Source organism: Sebastes fasciatus, chromosome 5 (assembly GCF_043250625.1).
Source record: "Sebastes fasciatus isolate fSebFas1 chromosome 5, fSebFas1.pri, whole genome shotgun sequence".
Lineage (NCBI taxonomy): Eukaryota > Metazoa > Chordata > Actinopteri > Perciformes > Sebastidae > Sebastes > Sebastes fasciatus.
Window position 1 is genome coordinate 28,888,144 of NC_133799.1, and position 23,607 is coordinate 28,911,750.

At 43.3% G+C, this 23,607-nt stretch overlaps 1 long non-coding RNA gene across 1 annotated transcript in view; it reads left to right on the plus strand.

The window, feature by feature from the left end:
- Positions 1-12,332: 12,332 nt before the first annotated feature.
- The window catches only part of LOC141768613 (uncharacterized), a 34,862-nt gene continuing 23,587 nt past the window's right edge, over positions 12,333-23,607 (plus strand). The window contains exons 1-2 of the long non-coding RNA XR_012594118.1: positions 12,333-12,564; positions 12,654-12,739. This is a non-coding gene — a long non-coding RNA (uncharacterized LOC141768613). The remainder of the gene's footprint in view (positions 12,565-12,653; positions 12,740-23,607) is intronic.

Here is a 23,607-nt window from a genome sequence, read left to right on the forward strand (position 1 = left end):
TTATTAATAATATATTCCATTTCTGCCAATAGATCCCCCTAAATGTTACACACTGTTCCTTTAATTGTGCTGATAATACTCATCCAATTTAACTTTGGTAAATTCTTCAATGCAGGACCTTTACATTGCAGTATTGCTTTGTTTACTCATGTAAAAGATGACAGTACTTCTTCCACTGCTGCAATTCAGACTTCAGACAATGTGTTCAGCATGTGCTCTTGTACTTCTATCTTTGTGAGGACATACTTGAGTTTTAGACCTTGCAAGGACATTTTTTGGAAAATGAGGATATTTTCTCTGGTCCTCATTTGTTCAAAGGGCTGTTTAAGGGTTAAGACTTGGTTTTAGTGTTAAGGTTAGAATTAGGCTTTGTTATAGGCTAATGGTGGGGGTAAGCCGTGTCGTTGAGATGGTTGATGTTAGGGTTGAGGAAAGCATGACGTCAAAGAGAGTACAAATGTATGCAGTGTGTTTTTGTGTTTGTTATTTGCAGGCGACCGGAGCCACTGAGTAACTCGTTCAGCCTCTACCTGCCACGTTGTTGTAGGACGGAGAGAGTGAGAGAGGTATGTCTGTAAATAATTGATAATAAGTAGATTTCAATAGGCTGAACACGTCCCTCTCGATGAGCGACCTGTCAATCAGTCAGGACCCCCCTGTCATTGGACCGAAGGGGGGGTGTACCAAACATAGAGGGAATGGATGGAAAGGGACGGAGGAGAGAGGACGCGAGGGGGATATGGGATGGGGGTTGATAGAAATCAGCTCCCCCCCCCCCCCCCCCCCCCCCCCCACTTCCTCGTCTCACCTGGAGAGACTCATGCGTAGCTTTTCTCCTCAGACCTCGGGGACGTCAAACCCAAAACGCGTCTGGAGCGGAACACTGTGAACCCGGGCCGTGACGAGGAGCTGAATTAGAGGAGGAAAGTGGCTAAAAAGCTCTGAGGAAGTTGCTGACTGAGGCAGTTGTGTGGATCAACTCTCTCAGGTGGCTGCCAGCTGCACTACGTTCCTTCCAGGCCTTCCCAACTCTGTAAACTCTATTTGTGTGTGTGTGTGTGTGTGTGTGTATGTGTGTGTGTGCGTGGATGGAGAGGCGAGGTTGATGTCAGTAGCGACTGGCCGTCTCTCAGACCAAATGGGCCTCAGCTGTCAACTGTGGTAGAGCTAAACTGAGTTTAGGGGAGATTAACACAGAATGACATCCTGTTTGCTTCAGTCTAATCCTAATCTAATCTGACGGGGCTGCATGTGGGGAAATGTTGGGCTCACTTTGCCTCCCCGAAAAGCTTGTTTTACATTCTTTTCATTGTGTCAAACAAGTTATTATTTAAATTCTGGTGGGTGAATTTGTGTCCATGTGTGCCTCTTTGGAACCAAGTTACAACGGATGGATGGATGGATGGATGAATAGATGTGTAGATTAAAGGAATGATAAATGTATAAATGGATAGACAGAAAGATGGACATATAAATGGATGGATGATGGACTTATTGATGAATGGATGGATGACGGAAGGGTGGCGGATGATAGATTGATGATTGATGGATTTACTGATGAAAAGATAATTAGAGGGATGAATGAATGGCTGACAGAAGGGTGGGTAAGGCTGGGTTGGTACTTGATACCCTAAAACAACCCAGTTCCAAGTAGTATCGAAACTTTCCCGGTCAAACTATACATGAAATCGATCCTTTTTGTGCCCAAATCTAGAAAGTTCAAGCTCACTACAGCAGCTACAACCCATACAGCCGGAATGAAATGCCTGTCTGCACACGGCCTCGAACAAGGACATGTCTGAGCTGACAGTGCTTACAGCGCTAACAACGGCAACAAGTGCTTACAGAGCTAACATTTAACATGGGGGGTGGGGGGCACCGGAGGTTCTGCGACAACGTGGTCCCGCAACCGTGGGTCAGTTGACGGCATTATCAGCTGTAACCGCTGTCTGAGCAATGTGCAGTTCGGCAATGATTAGCTAGCCAGCAGAACACACACAGCTTCCATTCACATGATGGATATAAAATGAGGTACTCTATTGGTATCGGTATCACTTTAAGGGTACCGGTATTGGTACTGGCATCATCATTTTTTAAACAATACCGAGCCCTAAGGGTGGGTGACAGATGAATGGATGGGCTGATCCATGGATAGAGAAATGACTGGGTGAAACGGATGTGCCGGTGGATGGATGGATGGATGGATGGATGGATGGATGGATGGATGGATGGATGGATGGATGGATGGATGGATGCATTAGTGGATGGATGGAGAGATGGATAAATGGATGAGTGTGGACTGTGAACAAACAGACAGATGGGTGGACAGAGAAACAAATGGACTGATGTATAGACAGAGGGACGGAAGGATGGATGACGGAAGGCTGACAGATGGATAGATTGACAAATGATGGATTTACAGATGAAAAGATAATTGGATGGATGGCTGATGGAAGGATGGGTGACAGATGAAAAGATGGGCTTGTCCACAGATACATAAATGACTGGGTGAAAGGATGGATGTGCCGATGGATGGATGGATGGATGGACAGACGATGGGTGAACAGGTGAACGGATAGACTGAACATTGATAGATAGATGCATGATGTATCTACCAATGGATGGCTGGATGGTCGCATGGATGGATGATGGGCTGATAGATGACTGGATGGATGCGTCATTGGATGGATGGAGAGATGGATGAGTGGCTGAACAGACAGACAGATGTGTGGACAGAGAAACAAATGGATGAGGTGGATGAGTGTTTTTTACTTAACCTCCCATCAGAATAAACATGAAGCACCACACAGTTAACATGCACAAGACTGTTGTTGCATTACAGTAACACATGTACTTCACTCATTCAACATGTATTGACTTAAGTGCTCCTCTACTGCTCCCGCCACCAACCCCCCTCCCTGTACCACACACACACACACACACACACACACACACACACACACACACACACACACACACTAGGCCTGGTGTGTCTCTGATATAAATTTTTCACTGTGGTGATCTCAGCTGTAAGTGGCAGACCCCCGACTCTTCTCCCCGCCGTCTCTGCTGGGAGCTTCTCCATACATGTGAAACTCTGCTAACAGCTACCCAGGGAGGAAGAGGAGGATGTGTGTGTGTGTTCATGCATGTGTGTGTGTCCTTTCATTTCAGCTCCTCTGGGTACAGCAGAGTGAATAAATAAATAAACTATTCTTTTCAATTCTTTTGTATTCTTTCTAAGAAAACCTTTTTTACTTTTCTGCAGCTCTCAAGCCGCTCTGTGATTTTTAAAATCTTTAAAGAGGAACAAATGTGCAGATGTGTGAAGAGGACAGCTGCTTCTTTTTGGTCTCCGAACACATTCTTTCAGGTGAGTGGAGCTGCTGGGTGGACCGCTGTGTGTCCTTGACAGTCCTATTGAAAAATTAAACTCCCTCTCCTCACCCGCCCCAACCCTTCCCCCCCCCCTCCCCCACCTCTTTCCTCCCCTCTTCATGCACCCATTTCGACTGTCAACCCTCTTGAGCACTGAAACAGGTCAAAGGTCAAGTTGCTGGGATTTCCAGCCTGTGCTTTCCTCTGAGCCTTTATTTGCCCATTCTGTTATGAAAGATGTGAAAGAGAACTACAAGCTCTGTTTACTGTGTATTTGTAATCATCAGTCTGTTTTTGACCAAAAAAATACCTGTATGCTATAAAAGAAGCAGATATGTTTGCATAATATCAAACCCCATTTCTAATAGCAATAGCGATTCATATTTATATTCTGTGATTGACTCTTTATATAGTGATTTTCATTGTCATTGTTGGAGTCATGCACAGGATTTAAATTGTGTAACTATTCATGGACTGTATATAAGAAGTGGACATAGTCACCATGACGTCACCCATTGGTTAGTGGACTGCTGTTTTGAAGCCTTGAGTTCAGCATTTTGGCCATCTTTTTTTTTTGCAACCAAAAGTGACACGAGAGGAGTTAAGTACAACCAAACTCCGAATAAGACATTTTTTAGGTGACCAACATGTTTCAATTAACTTTCATGAACTGAAAACACACTGTGAAAGAGTTAAAGTACGGACAACTCCCAGACCGGACAACTCCGTGGTAGCGACCTGTCAATCACAGGGTAGCCGCGCCCAAAAGCATACCCTGCTTTATGGTCTATTTGACTCTAAATGGGACCATAATTTACAAAATGAACATCATGCTGTATTAAAGAAGACCTGAAACTAGCAATTGAGATCATAAACTCATGTTTACAATGTTAACTGAGGTAATAAATCAAGTGAGAAGTAGGCTCGTTTTCTCATAGACTTCTATACAATCAGACTTCTTATTGCAACCAGAGGAGTCGCCCCCTGCTGGCTATTAGAAATAATGCAAGTTTAAGGCACTTCAGCATTGGCTTCACATTTCATACCCCGGTGCTGCCCACTGTTTGGGTCATATATTTGTGGTTTAGGTTTGTTATCTACCAGTAATAATGGTATTGTACTCACCAAAGTAATTGATAAAACTTTTCATAAGATATGATTGGAATCACACTTACTGTGCTTTACACAGTTCCAGCTTCCACTTCCAACATATTGTCTGTCTCAAAGGTCATAAACAGAGCTCCTCATAGCTTGTATATTATATACAGTATGTGTGTGTCACAGTGTGTGTGTATGTATCAGCTCCCTGATGCTCTCCATGCTCTGTGATTTTATTGACATCACTTATTCATGTCCCTGCTGTCCCACACAGGTACACTTAAGACTATTGTCACTACACCCAGTTTGAGTGGTACTGATCTGCATTTCACTGTCATGTGCTCCTGCATGTGAGTGTGTTTGTCAGTTTGTGTGATGGTAATTCAACTAGTGGTTTAATCAGAGCTATGTTTACTGTGACCTATGTGTGTGTGTGAGCGAGATATCTGTGACGTGGTCAAACATTGGATGTGAAAACAGACAGCCGGTCAATATCAGTCAATGCACTCTGTTATAAATATCAAACCTACATCATCCATCACTTGATCACCTCTTTGTTTACTCGTCTTATCATCGCCTCTCTGCACACAAACATAATCTGTATCTAAATAACTTGTTTTGTTCTTTATCCCCAAAAAAAAGCTCAAAGCTGGAGGCTGAGGCCTGATTGTGGACTTCAGTCTGTCTCACATGACGTCCTTTTCTTTCTCCTCCCAAATCTGTGTCTCCAGCAGCCTTCCTCTAAGCCGGGGAGAGTGGTCTTCTTGATCCCGCGGAAGCCGTTTGAAGAGTTTCAGTCCCTCTGCCCGCTCTGACTGACAGCCGAGCTCCGCTGGCCCGTCCCTGGCCTGAATCCCCCGGCTTTGGGCCTCTGCAGCCGGCTCTCATCCAGGCCTGATCCCACAGAGGAAAGCCGCAATGCCGTCAGGACGGATTTGACAGTCCTCGCTCATCCCAGGGATGTCCAAAGTGCTTTCACAGTGGGTGAACGAACCCCCTCCCACCCTTGCTCCCCGCTGCCCCGGCCAACTGGTGTGTGACAAACACCAGGTATGTGAGTGTATATCTGTAGCTTGATGACATTATGTCACCTTAACCAAGGAGGTTATATTTTCAGCTCTGCATATTTGTTGTTCTATTTGTTGGCAAGATATGTAAAAAAAAAGTACCTCACAGGTTTCACTGAAATCTATTGAAAACGTAGCCAATGGGCCAAGTACAAATTGTCAGTTGTTGGTATGTATAGCACCACCATGTGGCCATTTATAGAACACGTCTGTAGCAAATGTTGCCTGTTTCAGTCCAGTAACATTTTGGAGCTATAATCCAGTGAGTTTATATACATTACTTTTTACATCACTTTACGTTTGGCTCACAACTCCTAAACTGTGAGGTGTAGAGGCTAAATTCTTCATTCATTCATTCATTCATTCAGCATTCATCATAAACCACAACCACTGCTGCCTGATTGTCGGCCATTTTTTATTATTTTGCATAATCGTTTTTTTTGGAAACTCCTTCTACAAACTTTATCTATTTGGATAAGCTTCATAAAAGTGTATTATTTTTGTAAATACCATATTCATTACACTATATATAAAGGTATATACTATATACATTATAATTCAAGTTTATTGTCATATGCATTAGAAGCAGTGCATACCAATGACAAGCTTGTATATAAACATAAAATATACAATACATAAAATATGTGTGCCATAAATATACAAAGCAGGGAAAGTTTAGGACACAACTACGGCCACAGCTGTAGAAAGTATTCTAAAATCGGTTCCCAAATTTGTCTAGGTCTTGCGCAGGTACATGACAACAATGGTGGTTCAGACCATTTCAAAAGGGGGGGTCAGGCTGGGGCCACATGTGATTTTAGGGGTACCAAAAATATTAAGCACAACTATTACATACCTCATGAGGTAGAGTGGTCGTCCACTAATCAGAAGGTCGGTGGTTCGATCCCTGGCACCTGCAGTCTACATGTAGAAGTGTCCTTGGGCAAGATACTGAACCCCAAATTGCTGTTAAGTGTGCATGTGAATGTTTATCGCTCCTGAGGAACAGGTGGTACCTCGTATGGCCGCCTCTGCCACCAGTGTTTGAATATGTGTGTGCCCCCATCTGGCCCCCCCTAAAACCATGCCTGCATGACAAATGCAGATGCAGCAACATGAGGATTATGAGTGTATGAGATACACTGATATTGAGAACATTATAGTGTAAAAGTGCAGTTATTCCAAATGAGGACAGAGGCATATTTCCTGTTTTTTGTTTTTGGCATGACCAGACCAATGGGCAAAAGGTTCTTTGTTGGTGCAACTTTTCACCACTGGATCATTATTTAGTGAGCACGTGTGTCAGGAGACAGACAGGACATTGACTGGGTCAGGAAGTGGCTGGAGTGTGTAGACAGAGGAGTGGGAGCTGAACTTCATTGATAAACCTTTTCCAGTCCCCGACGAGGAAGGAAGCGGTGCAGGCTGCGGGGAGGGAGACGCTATGGATCCAGTATTGGGACAGGAGTCCAGCCACTGCCAGCCATTGATCAGGATCACGATCAATCAGGAAACCATCGAGCAGCCTGCTCCAAAAATAGAGTGCAAAAAGCACCTGAGAGCGAGCAGTGAACAGGGTCAGCCCGGAGTCACAGCTGACCGCCCGAGGACAATCGTCCCCTCTCGCTCGGATCGCTCGAGGCAGGAAGTGGATCAGAGAGCTGCTGTAAACCCTCAGAGATGTGTTTCATAATGGAGCGTACAGGTTTATGCCACTTGAACTCTGACCCTCAAACGTTATTGACATGTTTCCTTGTTCACGGGTCAAATCCTCCCCCCTGGAGCCAGAGATCTTTCAGCTTAATGCACCAGCTTGTGAACCAGTGTCGCTGTAACATATTCCTAACATTTGTGGGAGAGAGAGTGGAACATCGAGCATTGTTCAACAGCTTGTATAAAGTCTTTTTTAAATATTTTTTTTTGATTTGGTTTTGCATGCTGTCAATTTATTTAGCTGCATTGCTTCAGTTGTTTAAAATGCGTGCTTCTGAAAATTGTTTTTATTTTACATTTGAAATCCTGCCCACTTTGAACCCTTGGTAACTCTTTGCACAGTTAACACTTTTTAAAGGAATACTTGCCTGCAGTTTATTTTGCCATATTTTGGCTAAAGTATGGGTGTTAGGAACATGTTAAGCATACTGATAGAGAGAAGAAGTTGATTATTCTTCAGAGCCACAGGAGGTGAGTGTTTGCCTCTTCAAACATACGTTTATTAGTGTATTATTAGTATATTAGTAGAGTATTATTACTTTAAACTCTTGACTTTTTCTGTTAAAGTTGCATGACTGTTGCATTGCAACTCTTTATGAGCTTCACAATTCATTCTTGACCTTGGAAACAGAAGCTGACAAAGCAACTCAAGGTGCACTTACTCGCTTGTTGTGTAGCTTTTGGACCGTGCAGCAGATGAAGATGTAGTTTGCTCATGGAACTGTAAACTTTACACAGTATTCTGAATACCTGAAAAGTCTTGGTTTTACTCCCAAGTGGACGTGTACACGGATAGCTGCAGACACCACGGATACGTAGTAGATTTGTTTATACGACGTTCTGGAGCCCGCGTTCCACATATGCGCAGTAGATCGCTACCATACCACTTGAAGTGCAGTGGCTGCGCGGACAAATCTGCATGGTCACAACAAATTAGAGGTATGCAGATGTCCGCACAGAGCCTATACACGTACACACTCTCGTGACGAAATTTATGTCACACAAACCCTAGCGGACCCTTGCGTACTCGCGGATGCAGAAAGTATAATTTCGGCTTCTCGTCCATATTGAAACCAATATTGTTTTGTCAACTGCTGTTTTCAAGGTCAAGAATGTCAAGCTCAACACTGACAAGGACTACAGTTTGGGCTGAAAATACTCACTTCAGGGGCAACTCAAGGGTTGTTGTAGATAAGAGGAAGAGCGTTTTGCTTTCATTCTCTTCATCATAACATTTTGAGTTGCTTTTTCCAACCTTTAAACCAGCACCCCTTAGAGAAATCTTTAAAAAACTTATAGAAGTAGAGGTTAAACTTTCAAAACTCATGAGAACACAGCAACTGACCCACATAAAAACATATTTTTCTGTTTATATCCAGAATTACAAGTGAGTGTAGAAAAAAAAGCTTGAACGCCAGTCAGTTCCTGGACATACCTGTGTAATAACAGAGAGAATAAAATGGTCCCCCGAAGTGAAATATCACTTTAAGCTGCTTCACTTTGTTTTGGAGCCAGAGAGCCGACGGTGTTGCCAACATGGAGTAAATCTTCCTGTGTCTGTGTGTTAAAGCCTCAGAGAGGGAGAGGGGGAGGTCAGAGGAGAACGGCTGGGGAGGAGGAGGGCCGAGCAAGGCCAGCGGTGAGACTCCTCGGTCCTGCCCACGGGAGATAAGTGTCCGTCCTCCTCCACTTCATACACCAGACCCTGAGAATATGTACGGTATGTATATGATATGGAGATGCACTCACACACACACACACACACACACACACACACACACACACACTATCCAGATTATCTGCTAGGAAAGGTTTACACAGACCTCACATCCTGAGCCCAACACACACACACACACACACACACACAAACACATTTTCTCCACACATGAACATATCCAAAGATAGCGTTAAATGTGGCGGGGACAGCGCGCATCCGACGGTGGCTGTGTGGAGAATCGGCCTGACTAAGCTCTGAATTTACATGGCTAAGCAAAGTTGTTAACCCTGAGAGGCAGGGCCAGAGAGGGAGCTAATGGGATTTCTCTGTTAATGAAATTTATGAAAGAGAGTGAGAGAAAGAGAGAGGGAAGGAGAAGAGAGTGAGGGAGGGAGGGATGGAAAGATAGAAGAAGTAGTAGAGGAGGAGAGAGATATGGGGAAGGCCCATGCAGCTCCTTCACATTGAAAATGTTTACATGCACATTCATATTCCACTATTATTCCGAATATGACATTATTCCGACTTTGATACGGGTTCATGTAAACAGCATATTCCGTTTGGATATTCTGAATTAGGCCTCATTCCTGATGGAGCATTTTCCGATTAAGACATGTGGCATATGCCGCTATTATCTGGGTTTTAGGAGCATTCTTTGGACATGTATACAGCACATTCAGAATACGCGTCTCAATTGGGGTTTTTTTCCGCAGTTTGCGACACATGGCCTCTTGCCTGTTTACGGCCAGCTCTGTGCGTTGTACACAAAGCAACTAGCCAACAGTTTGCAGAGATGCATGCTAGGGATGCTCATTTTGAAAAATGTTCTTAACCGATAACCGACCCCTCGTTAGAGAGTCGGTTTGTGCCTCGCATGCAGCGGTGTACCAGCTGCAGGAGCACAACAGATATTCGTTGACAGGAGTCCCCAGTTCACCCGTCCAGGAACGTTAACTTAGGAGCCACGATGCTGCGTGTAGTGTCGCGAAAATGCAGCCACTTTCCCAGTAAAAGTCTCCACCGCACATTTAGTTAAGTTTAGCAAAGTTTAGCAGGTTGTCAGCTGTGTGTCTGCCCGGCGTAACGATACTTTGTCTGCCCGGCATAACTTTAGCGAGTGTGTGTATTTGTGCCACCCATAAGAAAAGAAGGAGAAACACGCCTACAGTTAAACATTATGAAAGACTTGAATATCAGACAGACAGACAGAGAGAGAGGCACAAGTAGTGTAAGTTTAAGGCACTTCCACATTGGCTTCACTTCTCAGACCCCAGAGTTGCCCACTGTATAGAAATAGTCAATCTTCTTGCTGATGGTCTTGTTTACTTATGTACTGTAAGTCATATAGAGGCATCAGTATTACATTGAGACAGACTGTTAACCTGTTAAAAGTTAACTTTAATGTGTCCATGTTTTGAGATATTGTCCTCTGAAACTTCTGCCCTTTGCTACTTTTGGAAATCTTAAAAAACAACTTGCATTTCCAGGAACATTGTCCTGGTAACTCAAGTGTTTTCATAAAGCTCCTCTTCTAATGAAGAATTTGATTGTTACTATAATTAAACAAACCAAAATGAGTCATTTACAATGGCATAACTTCACTATCACGATCCCTCTCCCTCGAGTTAAGTTAAATAAGACGTATAGGGTCTATTCAAACATACTAGCAGATAAAGTTGACATGTTGGTTGATGTCAGATTGTGTTTTCTCTCCAGGGTTCAGTGTTTGAGTCGACAGCTGCCTTCTGGCTGTGTGAGCTGGATCACGGCCTCTCCACACAAACCCTGCAGTAGCGAGAAGGTCTCGTTCCCCCTGTTTGCCCCGGAGTGAGTGGGCAGAAGATTGTGATGAGCGGGGAAGAAGAAGAAGAAGAAGAAGAAGAAGGGGGCAAGTGTTGAAGTGAGTGAGGGTGTGCTGATGGGGGAGGAAATTACCCCGGAGTCTGCACATTCTCCTGCGCAAACACACACACCTACGTTTTCCTGGGTTTGGTTTGCTGTTTTAGTTTGATGCTGAGGCAGATTTCTTCACGAGCCCCCCCCCCACCCCCCCACCCCCCTCTCCCTCCCCCCCACACACACACACACACCTCACACCACCACTAACACACACATATCCCCCCCCCCCCCCCCCCCCCCCCCCACCTCACCTCACCCCATCGCCCCTCTCGCCCTCCGAACCCGGCACAGTCAGCATCGGCATGGCGACGCCAATCGATGCTCCGCGCCCCGCTGAGCGTGTCCACACAAGGCCGAGCGAAGGGCCCCTCCGCAGGGGATTGTGGGAAATCTGATTTATGATGCCCGCGGTGTTGCTGACCACTAACTTTTGCTCCCTCTCTCTTCGTCTTCCCCTTTGTCTCTCCATCTTTCTCCCGCTCTCGCTCTCTTCTCCCCGTGACTTACCTGTTTAACTCTCTCTTCCTGCAGAACGTCGTCGCTTTATGAAAATGAGAAGCGACCGTCAAAGAAGCACCTGGAGCCTCAGAGAGAGACTATAGATAGAGAGAAAAACCAGAAGTGAAGTGAACTCCACTGTGGGGGCAATAAAACGGGACTTTGGGCAAAAGGGACTGACCAGGGGATGAGTAGGGGTTTGTTAAGGAGGATGGGATGAGATAAAGAGGTGCAGAAAGAAAAGATGATTCCATTTCATAGGGATCTGGTTGCAGAAGGAGGAGGATGTAGAGAGGATTTTCACGGCTGCTTTGGTGCTCAGCCTCTCTCATCTGCTGTTGTCCCTGCCCTGGCACTCCCGGTGACGTTTTAACCAGCGAGCTTATCCATCCATACTGCATCTCATTGCATCACACATGTTCTGTGTTGGCGTCCTGATTGTTGAAGGTCAGTTGACGTCAAGGTAAGTATCCTCCATTATCCTCGAGGACGATTGAATACAACTCATGTCTATAAAATATTCCTCAAATTAAATGAGTCAATAATATGAGTGGACGCAACAAAGTTTGTTGAATTTTGTGTCTGTGTTTTTGACCATAAAATGACAACTTTGACAACGTTTGGTAATATCGTTCTTCAAAACCCCACAAAATGTTGTCAAAGCAGCCCAAATTTCATCTACCAGCTTATTTTCCCAGCCCAACTTTGTCAAAAATAGCACAATTGGGCGGAAATCAACTGGTATTATCTCTGGAAATGAGGTTAATGAGAGCAGAAACTGTGAGAAGTAAAACAAAAACTATGCTAATTGTTTTGCCAGAATCTAGCCATCAAGTTTTCAACATTAGCTAGATCCTTAGGTAACTAAGCCTAGCTGTAAAAGTTAGCTGAAAAGCTAAATATACAGAAAAGGCATTTGAATTGTGTTTATATCAAAATTCCAATTTTTTTCTTCTTGTAAAACAAATATTTTATATATTTTTTTTTTATTTAACCTGTGAGTCTTTATAGCTACATCATAACTCACCCATGGGCTGGTGGGGCATGTTTAAATATCAGCTGGCAAAAAGCATTGTGTATGTGAAAAGTTTCTTTTCTCTGACTGTTTTCCATAGATTACATGGGGCTACGTTTGCCAGTAAAAGGCTGCAGTCCTACAGTGTAAACCAGAGCTTCTATAACAGTACTCCAAAGGTAAGTTCATAAACTATAAATATCAATATTACTGTCTCATCTTCCTTTCTAGGAACATGGACGTTTGTAATGTTTAAACTGTGTTTCAGTGGAAGACATCGATCATCATTATGGCTACCTGTGCCTAATAACTCCATCAACGCAACTGAAATGCACAAATTAGGCTGCTGTCAAGGTAAGTTAATGTTAAGTGTTGTTGTCATCATTTATTTAATTCAACAACATTTGTAGCCTATTATTATTTATCTAATAGGGTAAATAGTATTGGACCATTCAGAGAAAAAAAATGAAATTCCCAGTCATGACTACCACCTAGATGTTGACATGAACTATTCGAAGGGTAACTGCAGTGACTAGCATGGTTTATGAGCGTGGTATCACCATGTGTCCTTCTGAAGATTGTCAGCCAAAAATTGCTAATAAGTGCCCTCATGTTGGGAACATGCATGCTCAAAATCTGCAAGTGTGGCTGTAAAGAAAGTTTTCAACCTTTTATCACCCAGTATATGCTCACAGATTGCTCGTACTCAGAGGAACTTTCACTGCAGTCTACATGAGTTACATGACTCCCATCTTTGTGGTGGTAATTTTTAAAAAAGAACACTGTGTCGTAAAATGAATCCAGGTATGATACACAGTAGAATAGGCTACCTGCAGTGTTTCCCCTATATGCAAGCAGCAGTGGCGGCATTTTGTGCTACGGACGCTTCACATCCAGGTCAATTTACACACCTGTGAATAAAGCATATGAATGAGAAACTTTGCGCTTACCGGATAACGTCAGCACAACAATTATAACAACAAGCACCGGGTATATATGTCAACAATGAAGCAAACAATCCTGATCACGGATTCAGTATTATCATCAGGTGGAGGAAAACAGTCCTGCAACTTCACGCACAGTAACGTCACAGAAAACACATCATTTGATAGGAATACACAAGGAAACACATATGTGTGAAATAAACAACATGTGGAAGATCAATCATGATACAAAGATAGTAAGTATTCTACATGCACCTATTGTAGTCTTCATCCTGGAGGCGGGGTTTACTATGCGGCAAGGGCCACCATGACTGGCAAAAGCCACCAGTCATCAGAGATATTAACGTTACATTTTATTAGGATTCCCTTCAAGAAACGTGATAAATGTAAGTTATGTTATTATTGAAAATGCCATTACATTTAAGTAAAGTAACACTGTTCGATAATGCAACAGTGTGGTGTCTTGAGACACCTCATATGTAAGCAAGTAAGCAAATTGATTCTAGCTTGAATGTGTTTCATGCTGGACTGATAGTTCCGTAACACAAGCTTCTGCATGCAAACACACACACACACACACACACACACACACACACACACACACACACACACATAATAATCTCATCGCGGTGACACCCGCCGTGTAGACGGAGTGAGTATCACAGAGACACTCAGCCTGTCTGAGTGTGTGTCGGGGCTGCGGGGGGCCTCCCAGCCCCCGCTGTGTGAGGGACCGGCTCCTCCTCAGGACGTTCATTCACTATCTCCTCCACTTCAAGAACACAGTAAATTAGAAAGTTAACGCACTGATGGGGCGGAAGATTGCTCTGCTGGGCTGTTGTTTCAGTGTGTGTGTGTGTGTGAGCAGTAAAAGCAGCTCCCCAAACAGCAGGAGATATGCATTAGACTAATGTGTGATTAAACACATCCATGCATGTGATTGGTTGATTTATCTGCTTTGACAGTGGTAACTGGTTGGTTTTATAGATCAATCACGAGGCGGTGGGGAGGGCGGGGCAGGTGATACACGCTTGTTAGGATAGTGAAGCATCGTTATTGTAGTCTTTAACATGCATAATTTCATTTTCCATCCCTAGCTAATCGTTTAAGAACCATAACTAAATGAGCTTACCACTGTTTTGCCAGTTGAATCCCCCTAAACTGCAAATAGTCATACTAATCAAGTATACTTTGTGCAAATTAAAAACAAAAATCCTGCAGTTCCAAGAAGACACTGGCTTCTTTTCAAGGTCCACTCACTGGCTTTATCCAGAGCTTTCAACTGCATTTCATGGTCTTCCTCAGCTGATGGAATTTGCACAGTTGACATAGAAATGGCTCAGCTGCTTATAGGTCACATCATGACTGTTGAGTGATGTTTTTTGTCAAACGTTTGTGACTTACTACACTTGCATAGTGAAACAACAGATAATACAAACTAAAGCACAGTAGAAATGAAGTCTGATTAGCCACCAGGCGAACTACACTAGAACTCCAGGTGCCTTGAAAGCTCCAGATTCACTGTGTCAACTAGACCAAAGCAATATCAACTGACATGATAAAGGCCTTAAGGTGGGTCTTAAATATGTTTACTAATCTTGAAGAGGGTACTTGTGTCAAAATATATTTTTAAGACTTTCATTATTTTAATTTTGTGCTTACATATTCCTAAATTAAGGAGTGTAATGAAATTACAACACATTAAGGTTAATTTCTCAGTGCGATGCAAAACTTTGGTGGGGGAAAGGCAACTATGCACACCGGTTCCAGTGCAAAGTCTCCAGGTTGCCCTGTTCTATTTTTTTCAATGAGGCCAAATTCATTGTGTGGCACAATGAACAATCCATTAGATTTTGGTGGCGATCCATTTCTTGATCCGGCTTCGGGATTTTTTTTTTTGTAACTCCACTCAGCCTGTGCATTAACACCACAGGCTTTAAGACATGCGCAGTGAAACTGATGGCGCATCACCCTGCCTCTTTCCTTCTGCCTGCAGAGAGATGGACAGAGAGAGAGCGGGAGGTGGAGGGTGGGAGGGGACATCTGTAGATTCAGCGTTTTTTTCACATTAAACTCGGTGAAATTACAGTTGAGTTCGACCAAAGCACATGTAGTGATTGTTGGAAAGAGTAACGACGACGGTTTAGGTGATCTCAACATAAACAAAAATACACGTGGATGATGGCGCAAGCTGCACGGAGAGGGGGGGCAATCGTACTCGGGCAGCTTAGCGAAGGTCTCCGCTCTCTGAGTGCCATTCTAGTTACATTATTACATTATTGGGTGTTGACAAGAGGACGGTCCATTGTTAATTTGAAACTAACCAAATAATGTCCCATTAGACCGAAAACAGCCCACTTGTCGCAGGGTTGTGAAAGCGTTCATAAGAACCCACAAAATCAAAACAATTTTATAAATTTCTGTGCAAATTCTTTGGACGGAAATCTGTGCTTGGCGGGAAATGGCTTTAAATCTGGTATTAGGGAGTATTCCAGCACAGAAAAACTGTACACATATTCATATTCATATGGGCCTAGCAACTTTTTTTTGCCCAGGGGCCTTTTGCTGATCAATCTAGTTATGTATGTAAAAATGCAGAAAAGCACATAAGAAAAAAAAAACATCTTAAAGCTTGAAGTTGAGCTAGAGTCTTCTAGCTATCTATGTCCTTCTGGAACCGAAATTAAGATTAAGATCTCCAAAACATAACACCATTATTTGTCAAATAGCTGTGAGATAGATTTATACACTACTTAGTTTGCAAACATGCACAATCTATTTAATTGTCCTTTAACCTCAATTCTATAGCAGACTGCTGTATAAATATACTACGAGGAAAAGAAAACCTCCTGAGGATCATTAAATGGTTTTAGTTGCATCTCTGTCTCTCCGAGTTGTAATTCTATAATCACCGTGAAAGGAAGATGTATATTTAATATCTCATCTTGCTATGCTGATGATGTGGCATGTTTTGAAACATTGGTTTCATAACTATATCAATACCTCATCTCTTTTTCATGCCATTGATGATCGTCTCTCTCTTCGGGGGCAACATCCGCCTCTGAGGCAAACAGAAGCACTTAGCTCGGCTTATTTCAATACCTGATTGGAATCTGCTGCTTTGCTTTATTGAGACATCGCCACTCATCAAGATGACAACGTCATAAAGTGATGGGGGGAAAAAAAATAGTTTGCGGTCAACTATGTGAGGAGATGGACAGATTTCACAGGACATTAAGTTTGGAGGAGATTTGCAGATGGCAGTTTTTTGTTTTCAGTGCAGTTTAACTTCGTCATGGTTGTGGCGTGTTTTATCTGTGTGGTGGTTTATTGAATCTGCAAAGTTTGTTTTCATATAGGCTCTGTTTTGAGACTAAGTAGCTCTGACATCTCTGCTACCCACAATCCCCTGCGGGTGGAGCTGGCTGTTAGCGATATTTCCCCGGTGACGGCTTGGGCTTGGGCTTTACACCGTGTTACAGCAATTAGATCTCAATTAGCTCAGGAGTAAACACACACGGAGGGAGCGAGGCGGTGCGTTGGAGGGAGAGCTGTTAGCAGATGTAAAAAGGGCCTGTTCTCTCCGGGGTCTTGTTTGAACCTCCGTGTCCCACGAGTACGTACTGCAGCCCTGTGGGCAGGATTCAATCTGCAGCTAAACACACACACATGCAGGAACACCAGCCACGCGGCAAAGACAACAGGGACGTCAAAAACACACAAACGGAAACCATGGCGATGCATCATGAGGCGTTCAGGTGCCTTCTCTTTGAGGAAAGTTCGGAAAAATTGTCAGTGGTGTCATTGGTCAGTCCTCCACTTTTACTCCTCTCCCTCTCCGTCTCATTTCCTTTCCATTCTCCTTCTCTCTTCTTTTTTTTTATCTCACCTCGTTCTCCTCTTTTCTTCCTCTCCTCATCTCCTCCCCTTCTCTCACCTGTCCTTCCTCTTCTCCTCTTCCTCCCCTCACCTTCTTTCCCTCCTCTTGTCTGTTTTGTTTTGTCTCCTTTCATTATTCCTACCTGTTAATATCCTCTCTTCATCTCCTGCCTTCTCTCTACTCTCCTTTTTCCTCTCCTCTACTTTTGTTTTCTTTCCTCCCTCCTTCTTTCCTCTCTTCGCCTCTTCTCTCCGTTATCATGCCTCCTCTCCTTCTTTCTTCCCTCCTTTATCCTCTCCTCACCTTCTCTCCACCCTCTTCTCTGCTCTCCTTTCCTTCTGTCTTTCGTTCTTTCTTGCATCTCCTCTCGTCACCTTTCTCCTCTTTTCTTCCTCTCCTCATCACTTCTCCTGCCCTCTACTCTCCTCGTATTGTTGTTGTCCCTCCTCTCCTTTTCATCTCTCCTCTTCCTACACTCCTGTCTCCTCTCGTCCCCTCCGCTCACCTGCCCTTCCACTTGTCCTCGTCCTCTCCTCTTTTGTTTTGTCTCTTTTCCTTATTCCTACCTGTTAATCTCCTCTCTTCATCTCCTTCCTTCTCTCTACTCTCCTTTTTCCTCTCCTCCTTTGTCTCCTTCCTTCTTTCCTCTGTTTTCCTCTTCTCTCCTTTATCATGTCTCTTCTCCTTCGCTCTTCCTCCTTTTCTCCTCTCCACACTTCCCCACCTCCTCTCCACCCTCTTCATTGCTCTCCTTTTGTTCTTCCTTTCCTCTCTTCTCTTCCTCCCCTTCTCTCATTGCCTCTCCTCTCCTTTTTTGTCTCTTCTTCTCTTCTCTCCTCCCATCCTCTGCTCTCTTCTCCACACCTCGTTTTCCTATTTTCTTCCTCCCCTTATCACTTCTCTTCCCCTCTACTCTCCTCATATTTTTGTTGTCTCCTCCCTTTTTCATCTTTTCTCTTCCTACCCTCTTGTCTCCTCTCCTTCCCTCCTCTTACCTGTCCTTCCTTTTCTCCTCATCCTCTTCTTGCCTTCTTTCCATCCTCTCATCTCTTTTGTTTTCTCTCCTGTCCTTCTCTCCACTCCTTCTTTCATCCTACTCTCCTTTTTCCTCTTCTCTACTTTTGTTTTCTCTTCTTTCCTCTCTTCTTCTCTTCTCTCCTTTATCATGCCTCCTCTCCTTCTCTCTTTCTTCCTTTCTCCTCTCCTCACCTTCTCTCCATCCTCTTCTCTACTTTCCTTTCCCCTTTTCCTTTCGTTCTTCCTTGCCTCCCTTCTCCTTCTCCTTTCCTCCTCCCTTCTCCTTTCCTTCTCCTTTACTGTCCTCATATTTTTGTTGTCTCTCCCCTCCCTTTTAATCTCTCCTCTTCCTACCCTCTTGTCTCCTCCTTCAGTCCTCTCACCTGTCCTTCCTCTTCTTCTCGTCCTGTGTTTCATCTCCTTTCCTTATCCCTGCCTTTAATATTTTTGTTTTCTCTCCTATCCTTTTTATCTATCTTCCTCACCTCACATCATCTCTCCTCTCCTCTCCTCTCTTCTTTCCTCTCTTCTTTCATCTCTTCTTCTCTTTCTCTCATTCTCTCTAGATTTCTTTTCTCCTCTCCTCACCTTCCCTCCACCCTCTTCTCTCAGCCTCCTTTCCTTGTTTCTCAACTCTCTTCTCTTCTCTCCTTTTCTCCTTTCCTCTCCTCTCCTTTTAGTCTTCTTTTCTCTTCTGACTCCTGTCTTTCTTCCTCTCCTCACTTCCCCTGTCTCTCAATCCTTCGTCATGTCTCCTCTTCTCTACTGCTTTTCATCCTTTCACCTTCTCTTCTCCTCTCCTCTTCTTCTTCTTCTCATTATTTCCTATATTTGCTCCACTCGTCATTTCCCTCCTCAACTTCTCCTTCCTATCTACTCCATCTTCCTCTCCTCTCCTCTTGTGTCCTCTCCATTTCCCCCCCTCTGTCTATTCATCCTCTCCTCTTCTTCTTCCCATCTCCCCCCTCTCCTCTCTCCTCCCATCCTCTCCTTTACTTTTCCCTTCTCACTCTCTTGTCTGCTCTCCTCTCCTTCTTCCTATCTTTTCCTTCTCTCATTCCCTTGTTTGCATCCTCTCTTCCACTCTTCCTTCCTAGCCCTCATCTCCTTTCCTTCTTCCTCTCCGCTTGTCTCCTCTCTTCCCTCCTCTACCTCCTACCTTCCTCTCCTTCTTGCTGGGTCTCTACTGGGTCGCTGTGCTTGTTGCGGGTGATAATCCGTGTCACGGCGGCTGATTGGGGATTAGGACTAGCAGTTTATTCACGGCAGGGAGAATGATACAGCGCTTAGTGGCACAGGCTCCCGCGGCAGCCGCTCTCTGCTGAATTAGCAACATGTTTGAATGAGATAAAAGAGACAGCTTACCCCACCGCACTCCACCACCTAATCTCTATACAGCTGTGAAATGAGCCGGGCCAGCCGCACCACACCTAGACCCACGCTGGCTGTCTCTCGTCCTCCCTCTCTCTCTCTCTCCCTCTCTCTCACACACACACACACATGCCCACACTGTTTATACTGTACCTGCCTGCACACACACACACACACAAACACACACACACACACACACACTCACAGTAAACTCTAATTCCAAGCTAGAAAGCCCTCAGAGAGCACATACCTCCACCAAGGCTGCACAGTCCTCTCAATGTGTCATTTTAATAATAGAAAATGTTTAGAGTTTTTTTTTATCTGACTCCAGAACTGCATCAAAATATACACAGTGATAGACAATAGTGTTTACTGGCTGATAGTGGTTGTAATTGTTGCACAATACCTAAATGCTGTGGGAATATTAGGGTTCTGCACGAGGAGGAACTCTGCAAACTTTCAAGTGAGTCATGTCACTATGGTGCCTAAAGGTGAAATGCCACAATCACATGAGTCATGGTAGTTGCAGCCAAATTACAGACAAAACAACATTGAATATCAAATAACTAATTGATAATTTTTTCAAGTTAATTAAATGATGTCATGTACCCAGTGGGCAACTCCGGGGTCTGAAAAGTGAAGCCAATGCGGAAGTGCCTTAAACTTGCATTCTTTCTCATAGCCAGCAGGGGGCGACTCCTCTGGTTGTAAAAAGAAGTCTGATTGTATAGAAGTCTATGAGAAAATGAGCCTACTTCTCACTTGATTTATTACCTCAGTAAACATTGTAAACATGAGTTTATGGTCTCAATTGCTAGTTTCAAGTCTTCTTCAATACAGAATGATGCTCATTTAGTAAATTATGGTCCCATTTAGAGTCAAATAGACCATAAAGCAGGGGATGCTTTAGGGCGTGGCTACCTTGTGATTGACAGGTCGCTACCACGGCGTTGTCCGGTCTGGGAATTGTCTGTTTTTTCGTCTTAGAACTTTAACACTTTCACAGTGTGTTTTCAGTTCATGAAAGTTAATTTAACCTTTTTGGTTGCCTGAAAACGTCTTAATTAGCTTCACCCTCTCGTGTCACTTCTGGTTGCAAATAACCAAGATGGAGACGGACCAAAAAACAAAATGCCAGACTCGAGTCTTCAAAACGTCAGTCCACAAACCAATGAGTGATGTCACAGTGACTACGTCCACCCTCTTATGTACAGTCTATGCATGTACCAAATTGGGTGTTGAATGAAATTTCCAGGTTGTTTTTTTTATTAAAGGTGCAAAAGATTTTAAATGTTGGATCTTAGACAAAAATGGATTATAGTCAACAGCAAAATTTAGGACAGAAATCAGTTCTTTTCAATGGAATCCTTCAGTGAATAAAGGTGAATGTATATCCTTGGAGACCTTTAGCGTAGTTCAGCTTTGGTAAACATTGACATAACATTTGCACCACTGACCAACAGAAAACAATCTTGACCGTGCTGATCTTTGAGGGAACTTTGAGTCCAAAGTGGAAGATGATCATATTAGCTGTGTCACAACATCCAGTTTTATGAAACCCTGCTCTACAAGATAGCATGGTCTGCAGTTAGAAGTAAGGCTGGAGTCAATGGTACAAATCCGTCCCTTGAATAAGCGGTGCTAACTTATTGTCCTGTTAGCTAACTGGTAGTTATCAAGATTGGTGGGCTGAAAGTTGATTTACTCGTCACCTAACTTCCATACTTAAAGGAACAGTGTGTAACATTTAGCGGGATCTATTGGCAGAAATGGAATATAATATTAATAAGTATGTTTTCTTTAGTGTATAATCACCTGATAATAACAAATCGTTGTGTTTTTGTTACCTTAGAATGAGCCGTTCATATCTACATAGGGAGCGGGTTCCCTCTCCATGGAGTCCACCATGTTGCACCGCCATGTTTCAACAGTAGCCCAGAATGGACAAACCAAACCAAACCAAAGCAAAACTTTTCCTGTCGGAGATAATATCGTTACTCGCTCCTGTTGCCGCCGCTCTCTCTCTCTCTTGCTTCACCGTTCACTTCCCATGTACACGCACACTCTAAGCACTGGCTCTACTCCAAATGACCCTTACTCTTACAACAACTGGCTCTAGAGAGGGCCGTTCACGTTTTTCACGTCAGACACCGTAGCTCTCCAACATGCTCAATGGCACACGGGATATGGACGTTTTTATTGGACTTTATTAGTTGTAACCCACAGAAGACATTCCACAAATGTGTACCATGATCTGCAAATATTTCACTATCCACAAACATGTATTTTTGTATTTGTGTTGTGTAAAGTCACATTCACAAAAATAAAGGGCGATTTGCAAATACGCATAACTTACTCTGTAAATACGTATTTTAAGGTTTACATGTAAAGTGATATCTACACATTTTTGCATCTATTTCGCATTTGCAGATCGCTTCCTATGGATTTATGGGCCACATGACATTTGTAACTTTCCTCCTGTTTGTTTACAGAATTTTGTCCGATTCTGTTGGTTGTAATCTGCAACCTCACCTCTAGATACCGCCAGATCCTACACACTGGACCTTTAGGTTACGCCACTTCTGGAGTTATTTTAACCCAAACCATTATCTTTTCCTAAATCTAGCTAAGTAGTTTTTGTCACCTAAATTCCATACTTAAGTTACGCCACTTCCGGTGTTATTTTAACTCAAACCACGATCTTTTCCTAAACCTAAGTAGTTTTGTTGCCTCAACATAACTAAGTAGTTTCTTTGCCTAAACCTAACCATGTGGATCTTTTCCTAAACCTACTGTAAGTAGTTTGTTGAAGATGGAAGTTTATTATTATTAAGACTGGAGCGTAAATTGACACGTGCGCCACGTGTTGCTGGACATTCGTAGGGAAAAGCAGGATGAAATGAGAAATATGATGTATCAATCATGTATCCTGCTAAACAAACAGGAATTGAAACCAAAAGCATAACTTCACATGGAAAAATACAAAATCTAAAGGCTACACAAATCATACCAGGCATTATAATGCCGTCCCATCAGTAGGTAAATAGTTTTTTCTCATTTTCTCTTCTTGTCATTCAGACCCAGATATACCAACACTGTAATGAATCACCAGTTCTGTTAGTTATATTGGAAAAAAGCTGTCACAGCTGCACATTACGAGCTACATTTGGGATCCAGTGTTCAGCGTTCAGTTGTATTTATTTTCACAGACTACCTTAGCAGAAATCTGCGGACAGCTGAAAGTTGAGTTGATTTGTTGTTTGTTATTTCCTACATGTGATTAAGCTCTAAAAATAGCCTCCTCCTCCTCAACACACGACAATTTGAAACCCGCCAGGAGACAAAGTGTGGTCCATTTTGTTAATGGTTTTGGCCAGAGGGGATTGGCCATCTCCACCAATAAGCCCGGCCGTATATCTCACTTCATTTGGCTAGTGTTGTGTCAGCAAAATAAGGCAGGGAAATAATAATGTGCGGCTATATACATATGGAGAAGTAATGAAGGAGAGAGGGACGGAGTGGAGGGAGGAGAAGTGAGGGGGAATGAGCACAGGAGTGGAGAATTACAGCTGATATTAGAACTAGAGGATTTGCAGTCGTCTCTCTTATTCTGTGAGGTGACCGGAGGTGATTCACCTAAAAAAGCAAAGCAAGCATTTTATTCTTCACTTATCAGGAAACAGAAAACAGTGAGATATCCTGCACTCACGTTTAATTTTAACCATCTTGTCTCTATATTGGCCTCTTTTAAATTCCATCATCATTCATCTGGGCCCAGCCTGATCGCAGGTTTTATTTTTACCCTGACTGACGGGTGTGGAGTTGCTGTACATTTCGTCATATAAATAAACCTGACAGTTATCTTGACACTACTTTTGTCACCACCATGACTGACGTCTTAGTCTTAGTCACTACGCCTATTTTTTACATGACTGAAAAAGGAAATGCAGAGGTTAATTTTGAAGATTGAAGATAATCCCTGGTTGCAGCACTATTTCATCAGAAAGTGT